Consider the following 7,413-nt stretch of genomic DNA (forward strand, 5'->3'; position numbering starts at 1 on the left):
TCTTGGGACACTTGTAAGAATTAAATGAGAAGCCTGGTAGATGCTGAGAATGAATGTTGGGTCTTATTATCAAGCCCACTTCCTTGGATCTTTCCAGAGGTCCTTCTGCCTTTCCCCATTTGAATACAATGTTTCTTTCCACGAGCACAGACTGAAAGTTCAGAGTTCCAGAGCCAATTACTCACAGAGCATTCACTAGAGAGGGCCTTGGATTTGCTGAAAATAATTGAATTAGTATTTGCAACAGTGCTGGTTATATAATAGAGTGTTTATGATTTTCTCTCTCAATTTTATGTTACTCTATTTTGTGTAAATGTTGACTAGCAAATAATGATTGCTTCCAATCAGGTAGTTCCATGAATAATCAAGTATCACCTTAACAAAGGTACGATAATTCCTGTTACAGGAAATCATATTTTTTAAAGGACATAAAACTGGAGTCTGAACGCTTCATCTAGTTCTCTAAACTGGGTTTGTTAAAAATTATCCATGTTTTTCAGAGAGAGAAAATTAGCCCCAGTTTTGAGAGATATAACAGCATTTAAGAATTCAAATAGACGATCCCTTCAGCTAATAATAAGCAAAGTGAAAATTAGAGCACCTACCATTTATGACCAGTCATAAAAGGAACCATAATGCTAGATGCATGGCTTTAAGACTGAATTTTATAAAGCAAATTTTCATCTGCTTATTTTATCCCTAAGGCTGAGAATTCAGAGTATTAAAAAAAAGAAAAGAAAGGTCTGCTTATTTCTCTTGTTACATAATTATGACAAAGAGAAAAACATCCTTCTGCAACATTCTCAGGCTCCTCACAACAATGGATTTATTCTTTCAGCAAAAATAAATTGACCAGTAAGATTATAAATGGCATTCTCTGATTCTTTACAGTTTTTCTGTACCTTCCACTTATCCTACAAGGAATGCATAGTACCTTTAGGATTAGGAAAAAAGGTTTTTAGTTGCTACTTTTTCTTTGCTTCTCATTGAAAACCCAATGGTGGTATGGGGTAGGGGACCATGCTCCTTACAAAGGCTGGTCTAAAAATGTTTTGTGAGAGGGAAGGATTCACAACTGCTGGGAGTTGATCCCAACCAAGGATGTTGAGTTGCAAACCTGGGAATATGGACAGTTGGCCAACAAGAAATATGTGAGTGACTATATGTGCCTCATTCTCGCGAGACTTGTGAGCTACAGTAGCACTTGTGTATTGCTAAAATTCTCAGGCTAAAGAATAGTGCCCGGAACATAGCAGATGCTCAGGAAATATTTGCCAAATAAATGACAGTTGTGCTAAGAGGGGACAGCAATTATTATCTCAAACCAGGGGAAATCAGAGTCACTTCCTGCCTGAGAAGCCAGAAGAGGGTTTGTTCTCTAAAACTAGAGTTGCTGAATATTAAGTAGTAATCACAGTAAAGAAGAAACATTGATGCACATGACTTAGTCATTGGTAACTTTAAACAATGATAAGTTGTCTCTGAGTTTTCTTATCACAAAAGCATTGCAGAAAAATAGAAAATGCAGATAAGAGAAGAAAAATTTTAAAACCACTGTTAGGATAGGTATATATTCTTTCAGATTATCTTTGATGCATACATATGATTAATATACATATGTATTTTCATTTACAAAAATTGGAAGAGCAATTTTGGTAATTTTTTGTTATGTCACCAGATATTTCTCTGCCACATTACTTTTAATGACAATATAGCACAATGACAGATGCACGCACAGTCATTTATTCACCCACATCCCTGTTGCACATTAAGGATACACTTTTGTTTTTCCTCTGAGAAATGATGCTGCCCCTTCATGATCGAATACGTAATAAATTAAAGTGATGTCTCAACTATAGACAACTTGCCCTCAGTTGCTTTTCCTGAAGCAGCCATGAAACTGACATCATTGGGGAGAAAGGAGGAGTTTATGTCTGCCCGGTTCAGCGATAACTGACCCGGAGGAAAGAACTAAACCCAGATCGGCTCTAACTGGTTAGTACCTGTGTTCTAATTGTCTGTCTTCCTGGGGCCTGGGCAACAGGAGACAGGTTGTGATCAGAAAATCAGATTCATGTTTTGAAGTTAAAAGGAATTTAAGAAACCATTAACTGTCATATCCTTAATTGATTCTTGGGTTTTATGGAGAGCTGAAAGCAGTTCTGCCCAGGACTAGAACTTAGATGTCTTTAGCTCAGAAGACTGCTAGGCTTCTATAATCACATAGGGGCTTGATACTTTCATAATTGAAGACTCTGGACAAATGGGACTTCCGGCCTCGAGGCTGACAACGGCAGGGGCAGATGCCCCACGTCTAAGCTCAAGTGCAACTAACCCAACTATGCAAGACTTTCAAAGGGATGATCCCAACTGGTTCTACAAACTTTAGCCAAAAAAACCCATCCAAACCTTGAAAACATTATGCTAAGTGAAAGAAGCTAGGCACAAAAGGCCACATCTTGTATGATTCCATTTATATGAAATGTTCAGAATAAGCAAATCCATAGGGACAGAAGGTAAATTAGTGGTTGCCAGGGGCTGGGAGGAGGGGAACTGGGAGTGACTGCTTAATGGGTCCAGGGCTTCTTTCGGGAAGTCATGAAATTATTCCGGAGTTAGATCGTGGCGATGGTTGCACGACATTAACCACTGAATAGTATACTTTCAAATGGTCAGAACAGTGAATTTTGTTTATGTGAATTTTATTTCAGCTAAATTAAAAAGAACAACAACAAAGATCCTATCTAGTCCATGTCCGTGAAGACAGGAGATAGAAAGAGCAGGTGGGTGAATGGTGATTACTTGAACAGTTGCCCCCCTGTGGGCTCTCCCTGGGGAGGGTATGTGGGTACTTCTTGCACGTTCCATCTCCACTCCCTGCCCCATTTCTAGCCTATGGAGCTTCCAAAGAATCCAGCCACAAGGTGACACATGCCACCTGGAGTTAAGAGAGCACAGGGGCTGGAGCTCAAGTTTCCATACAGTCAGAGACATAGTACTGGGTTCGAGATCTGGTTCTACCTTAAATCTTGGGCAATTTACAAAAACCAACTGGAACAGGTCAAAAGGCTGTTGCAGGAGTGGAGTGCACTTCCAGAGCTGGTGAGCAACGTTATGTTTCCTGCGGGCCTAGGCTGCAGTCACATTGCAAAAACCCTACCAAGAGTGCTGCCCCCAGAGTGGGCTCTCAGCAGAAAGCTTCTGCATGCAACAACCAGGCTCCCGCAGAGCTAGAAACTCCTGTGAGCTGTCCCTGAAGAACACCCGATGTGTTCCAAGGTTAAAAAAAGAGGCAACTTACATGAAAAGATGCTCAACATCACTAATTATTAGAGAAATGAAAATCAAAACTACAGGGAGGAACCACCTCACGCTGTTCAGAATGGCCATCATCAAAAAGACTACAAATAATAAATGCTGAAGATGGTGTGGAGAAAAGGAAACCCTTCTACACTGTTGGTTGGAATGTAAATTGGTGCACCCACTATGGAAAATAGTATGAAGATTCTTTAAAAAACTAAAAATAGAGTTGCCATATGATCCAGCAATTCCACTCTTGGGCATATATCTGGAGAAAAATATAATTCAAAAAGATACATGCAGGCTTCCCTGGCGGCGCAGTGGTTAAGAATCCACCTGCCAATGCAGGGTACACGGGTTCGAGCCCTGGTCCCGGAAGATCCCACATGCCGCAGAGCAACTAAGCCTGTGCGCCACAACTACACTAAAGGGGAGGGAGGTGGGGAGGGATGAACTGGGAGTTTGGAGTTAGCAGATGCAAACTATGAATATTATATATAGAATGGATACACAACAAGGTCTTACTGTATAGCACAGGGAACCATATAGACCATAATGGAAAAGAATGAAAAAGAATATATATATGTATAACTGAATCACTTTGCTGTACAGAAGAAATTAACACAACATTGTAAATCAACTATACTTGAATAAAACAATTTTTTTTAAAAAAAGACTTTAGATTGGTGTCCCAACTATACCTGATTACAGGAGGCATGCTAGAATCAAATGAGACACAGAATGTGAAAGCCCCTCACAGCATATAAAGTGCTATTAAAGTGTTCATTATTAGTAAAAATGACTCCAAATGATCAAACTAGTGCTGTAACAATTTCTTGTCTCATATACCTAATTCCTTACATCTTTGATTACAACCTGAGAAATTCTGGAAATCATAGGGCTAGAAAATGCCCTGGGATTTCATCTACTCAAATCCCTGACCCAGTCAGGAGTTACTTCCAATCCCAGCCAGACACTCAAAGGACCACACGTGCCTGAGCACACTGGATTCAGAATCACATCGAGTGTCAATTCACTTTCTCCTATCCGTTGGAGTCATCACTGAATGGTCAAAAAAGCCAATAGATTATGCCATGTGGAAAAGACCAGAGAAATATCTATGTGTCCTATTTCAAACTCCTGAGAAGGCAACTCAACCATCTGTCTTGGCAACCCATTGCAGGCTGGAACTACCCTGTCAAAAACGTCTCTCTTCTGTTGAATCTAACTCCTTCAAGTGGAGCTTCAAGCTAATTTTGTTCCATTCCATTTTCAGATAATTTGGAACACAGTTGTTTACCATCTGCGTTATAGGATTATACAATGTCACAGGGTTCTGGTGAGCCGTAAACAAAATAATGCATGTGAGACACAGAGCTCGGATCTGAAACATAATAGCCCGTTACATATTTATTTATTATTACCATCATTATATATATTAGGACTCTTTCAGTCATAAGTGACACCAACACAACTCAAAATAATTTAAGCAAAGGAGGAGGAGGGGGGCGGGAGAAGAACAAGAAAAAGAAAAAGGATGCGGGGTGGAGAATGTAATTAGAAAGGAAGTAAAATTGTGCAGTGGCCTTCAGGCACTGCGGGATCCAGGACTCAAATAATGTTCGCAGGGCTCGTCTTTTCCTCTCTTCTGTTTTTCAGAAAAGCTTTTTGAGGTATAAAGAGCAGGAGGGCTATGAGCAGATTCAGGTCATGTAAGCCTAGAATAGGTTCTCCATTCAGCAGATGATTCATCAAAAATTCCTTCAATGACAAGCAAGTATCAAGCAGGGTTCTAGAAGCTAAGAAAAGAGCAGTGTCCAAGACATAACATTCCACCCTTGTGGAATATACCTTCGAGTGGGAAGAGTGGATCTGGTAGAAGAAGGGGAAGGGATGCCAGAAAGATATAAAGTTATCCTCCACAAAGTAAGGTCTCACCTTATACCATTATTACAGTCAACTCTTAGCTTTCTCTTCACCAAGCCGAGTAAACCCATCCCTTTCAAAACTCTTTTCCCCTTGGCAAACGTGCAGAATCCCCAAAATCAGGTCTCTAAATAGATAAATAAACTTGCCTGTGGATTTGAGTGCATGCAGTTTATTTAGGCTGTGTAATCTTTGCATAATATTTCTAAGATGTGCCTTCAGCCCTAATAATATAACATTACCATTCTGTTTCCATTTTTGAAAGTCACTTTTTAAAAATAATTAATTTTATTTTTGGCTGTGTTGGGTCCTCTATGCTGCGCGAGGGCTTTCTTTTAGTTGTGGCGAGCGGGGGCTACTCTCTGTTGCGGTGCGTGGGCTTCTCATTCCAGTGACTTCTCTTGTTGCCGAGCACGGGCTCAAGGCGCGCGGGCTTCAGTAGTTGTGGCGCACGGGCTTAGTTGCTCCAGGGCATGTGGGATCTTTCCAGACCAGGGCTCAAACCCGTGACCCCTGCATTGGCAGGCAGATTCTTTAATCATTGCACCACCAGGGAAGCCCCTGAAGTCACTTTTCTTTTTAGACTATTTTCCTTTTAAATACAGGTCTTTCTCCCACTTTCATGTTTTCCTTTGAATAGGATGTTAGTTACTCAGTAAAATACTGCAAACACCTGGTCATTTATGAGTCATTTAAAAAGTATACCTCTGAGTAATTTTAATCTATTTCTCTGTGTTAATCATTCTAACTGTAAAACTGGCCTGGAGACCAAGCTTTTTTGAGAACCCAAGGACGTGTGGCGTAAACTTCAGAAAATCTCAACCTCTTCCTTTCCCCTGGGAGCTCGCAGTAAGGAATGCGTTCCTGAAGCATTTCAGGCTGTAGTCTTATGATAAACTTCAACTTTTCATAAAACTGAAACTAATCTGAATCAAGCTGCTCTCACCTGAAAAATCGTAATTTACCAGTGCTATTTCAGATTCATCCCACAAAAAGCCTAACTAAATTAACGATGCATACAATTCTATTTAGATTTGGCACCAGCCTAGCAGATCTGTGCTACCACATGAATCCGTTCATGGACAATGTAGAGAACAACTCACTAAATTCACGGTACCGCAAGTGTGTGTGTGTGTGTGGGGGGGGGCAGTTGATTGTCTACGTCATCGCTTCTATTTTTTAAGTAATATTACAAGTTATGTGCCCTGCCCCCAACTGTTGTTCTCAATTTGGTCCTCTTTTCAATGCCCCCCTCCCTTCTGCTTTGGTTAATATCTCTTGTCAGCGCAGTAATTTAGTTCTTGTTAATCCGGATATAACGGCTAAATGGGTCAGTTGGCTCAGTCAAATCCCATCGTTAAAAAAGATCTCGGAATCAACCAAAAATGGAGTTTTAATCGAAAAGCTCATCAGCTCCACTCCCCTTCCCCCACCTCATTTTGCCTGATCTTGTCACCTGGCCTTGTCCACCCTGCTTGCAACTTTCCTAGCCTGCCTCTCGCGAAGGGATGAAGAACCTCCGCGCAAGACACCCCTTCTGTCTGGGATCAGTCCTTGTCCGCCGCGAACACATTTGGAAAAAAAAAAAAAAAGTCTGGATCTGGGATTTTTTCCTTTTTCTTTCAAGCTGAATACTGTTATCTTTGCCTTCCAGGCGGAAGGTCGGTTCCAACCCTTATTTCCTGAGCTTCTCCTTCGCGAACGGGGGACCATCGCTGATGCTTCCTCCTGAATTGGGAAAGGGATAGAACTTTCCCAGGGAGGTGCGGAGTGTCCCCGCTGCGCTTTCCCGGTTCCTTTCCCCTAGAAGAGATCCTGTTGCACCGGAGGGAACGTGCCCCATTTCTCTGCGCCCCCCCCGCCCCCAAATGACGGCGAAGACGGAAGGCAGCTTCTGTGTTTGTTTTGTAAACCTTTAAAACCCACTGCACTTAGCGCTTTGCGAGCCCCCTTGGCCTTCGCCCAAAGCAAGCCGTAAAGAGGTCGGGGAGCTCAGCGGACTGGGTGGGAGAGGGAGGCGACCTGCGCTGCCGCGACGAAGTGGGTCTTGAAGGGTGCGACCTCTCCCTCCGGGACTGGGCGTGTCCCTTAACCTCTCCCAACCCTATCACCCTGCTGACCCCGGCTGGGCTCGCGGACGCGACTGGCAGGAGTGCGAGACCGCGTCCTCACGCCGGGGGACGCCGG

Source organism: Neophocaena asiaeorientalis, unplaced genomic scaffold (assembly GCF_003031525.2).
Source record: "Neophocaena asiaeorientalis asiaeorientalis breed wild unplaced genomic scaffold, Neophocaena_asiaeorientalis_V1.1 scaffold134, whole genome shotgun sequence".
NCBI classification, from domain to species: Eukaryota; Metazoa; Chordata; class Mammalia; order Artiodactyla; family Phocoenidae; genus Neophocaena; species Neophocaena asiaeorientalis.